The sequence below is a fragment of the Chrysochloris asiatica genome, unplaced genomic scaffold (genome assembly GCF_000296735.1).
Source record: "Chrysochloris asiatica unplaced genomic scaffold, ChrAsi1.0 scaffold00035, whole genome shotgun sequence".
Taxonomy (NCBI): Eukaryota; Metazoa; Chordata; class Mammalia; order Afrosoricida; family Chrysochloridae; genus Chrysochloris; species Chrysochloris asiatica.
In genome coordinates, this window is record NW_006408553.1 from 2,851,575 (window position 1) to 2,854,666 (window position 3,092).

At 38.5% G+C, this 3,092-nt stretch overlaps 1 pseudogene; it reads left to right on the plus strand.

The window, feature by feature from the left end:
• Window positions 1-1,816: 1,816 nt before the first annotated feature.
• LOC102815677 lies at window positions 1,817-2,850 on the plus strand (annotated as a pseudogene).
• The last annotated feature ends 242 nt before the right edge of the window (window positions 2,851-3,092 follow it).

Genomic DNA, 3,092 nt, shown 5'->3' on the forward strand with positions numbered 1-3,092 from the left:
CCCCCTTCATCCATTTCCTAATCCCTAACAAAGGCCTCCCCCTGCCCCCTTTCGGTATAATTTCTTTTTCTTAGTCCTTTACAAAAGTGGTCCTATGCAGTATTTCTCTTTTTGTGTCTGACTAGGAACAGCCAATTATTAAACATAAAAAGTGCAACATTTACCTAAGAACAAAGTAGAGAAGGGATTGGAAAGTGGGTGGAATGGAAGTAGGAACCACAGGAAGGAAATGGGATACCTGTTTTTACATGGAGGGGATTGCAATTATTGAGGTGAAATAAAGCTTATGGTATGTTGAATTGTAAAACTGATGATCTTGTCTGTAAACCTTCACTCAGTTCACACACAAAAAAAGTTTTTGTTTGTTTTTAAAAAGAGTTCATGTCTTATACAATATATTTTACTGTACCAATACCAGTAAGCAGAGATATGCTTATGGTGTTGGTTTGGTTTCATGGCTGGGAGTTAAAAGGATTATGAGTATCCTAATGCCTCATGATTTGTCTTCATTATACTAACACTGTGAGGTTTGTACATGGCTCCAAATGTCTGAATATTTGTAAATATAATGATAGCCTTTTCCTCTAGTTTTTAATCTAGACATTTGGTTCTGTGTTTGAGCCCAATGTTGAAGTCCTAATGCAAGATGGTGATTCACAGCACAATACAGACATGTCATCATAAATTTTTAATGTTGCATGATTGCAAACCTAGGAACTATGTTTTCTTTATACACTTTACCATAATTTACATAATCATTACATAATTACAACCAAGAATACACAACACAGACACTCACACTTAACCTCTCAGTGACAATTATGTAATGGTAATATAAATAGGTTATATATGTGTGTGTGTTATAAGTATATGTATATGTGATTTATCTCTCTATCTCTCTTTTATCTCTCTCTATCTCTCTTTATCTATCTATTATCTATCTATCTATCTATCTATCTATCTATCTATCTATCTATCTATCTATCTATCCAGGGCCACTATTGTCAGAACTGACTCTATGGCACTTAACAATGACAATATCTCGGAAGGAAGTTTCAAAACAACCAGAAAACAATCAACGAAGTGAATCAATTTCAACTGAACTCTACCTACATCTTTCTCAGTAACTCTGTTTATGTCATCCCAGAGATCCAATTAATTCACTAAGTGTTTATTTCCCCGCCCATGAGGACTAAGAAAACATGTGAAGGAAGCAGCTGTCATTTGTTAAAAGGTCTCAAAAGCATTTTGACCATCTGTTTACATCCCCACTGTCTTGCAAGCCTCCTTCTTTTTGGTAACTAAAAGAAATAGAGTTCATATTTTGCACTTTTCTATGTGTTGTTTCTTTTCAATTGGGTTCCTATTTATTTAGTGTTTTATGACTTAGCATTTACAAGTAGTGAGTAACTTTTCTCAAAGGTCATACCTTGAGAATGCATTGGCATATTGCTGGGAAGTTATGGGACTGAGAGACTTGTAAGGAATATTAATGGCAAGTGGAAATAGAATCTGGAAATCAGGAAGGCACAAACTTGGGATTCTATCCACATGTTTTCTTAGAACACACTCTTTGTGTTAGAAGTACAATTTCTGTCTCAGAAAAGCGAGAAAGCAAAGACAAATAAAATGGTGTAAAAGAATCTTTCTAGTCTTTGTACTATTATAAATACATGCCCCTACTTTCTAAAATAGAATCATCATTTAAAATATCTGTATGTAGGGAGGAACTGCATGTGCGGGCACCAAGGAAGTGAAGGGAGGGCGAAGGGCCAGAGAACATTTCAGATCTGCTCAGGAAACTTGGTGTACCACCATGCTGGCCGCAAGGTTTCTGTGTCTCCAGATTCTTCTTTCCAGAGCTTTCCACCCAACTTTCACCAAGCTCTCTCTTCTTCTAAAGAAGTCCATACAAAGAATCAGTGGTTTCTAACACCTAGCAGGGAATATGCCACCAAGACAAGAATTGGGATTCGTTGGGGGAAGACTGACCAGGAACTCAGAGAGGCAGCATTGGAACCATCAGTGGAAAAAAGTCTTTAAAATTGATCAGATGGGAAGATGGTTTGTTGCTGGAGGGGCTGCCGTTGCTCTTGAAGCATTATGCTACTACAGCTTGGGAATGTCTAGTGAAATTGGAGCTATTGAAAAGGCTGTAATTTGGCCCCAGTATGTGAAAGATAGAATTCACTCTTCTTATATGTACCTAGCAGGAAATATTGGTTTAACAGCTTTGTCTGCTTTGGCAGTGACTAGAACTCCTGCTCTCATGAACTTTATGATGAGAAGCTCTTGGGTGCCTACTGGTGCAACTTTTGCTGCCATGATTGGAGCTGGAATGTTGGTACAACCAATATCCTGTCACCAGAGTCCAGGCCCAATGCATCTTGCTTGGTTGCTACATTCTGGTATGATGCGGGCAATAGTGACACCTCTGATAATACTCGGGGGGCCTCTTCTCTTCAGAGCTGCCTGGTATACAGCCAGCATTGTCGGGGGTCTCTCTACCATGGCCATGTGTGCTCTCAGTGAGAATTTTTTTAACATGGGCACCCCTCTGGGAGTGGGCCTTGGTGTCATCTTTGTGTCCTCACTGGGATCTATGTTTCTGCCACCAACCAGTGTGGCCGGGCCTACTCTGTACACAGTAGCAGTATACGGTGGCTTAGTTCTTTTCAGCATGTTCCTTCTGTATGATACCAAGTAATCAAGCATGCAGAAATAGCACCAGTGCATGGAGCTCAAAAATATGATCCCATCAATTCGATGATTGGAATCTACATGGATACATTGAATATATTTATGTGAGTTGCCAATATGCTAGCAACTGGAAGTAACAGAAAGAAATGAAGTGACTCCACTTCTGGCTTCTCAGATACATCAGATATCTTCATTGTTTAATTGGGATAAATGTTCATTAAATAGTTTGTACAAGCAGCTCTCATTGACATTTAGAAGATAAGAACATGCCAATGTGTTTTAAATGTTCCAATATAAATTGATGCTTCAGGTCTACTTTTTCTCCTGAAGAATAAATTCCATTCCAAATTTGCACACACATTTCCAATTCCATGCTTGAGTAATAGTAAAAT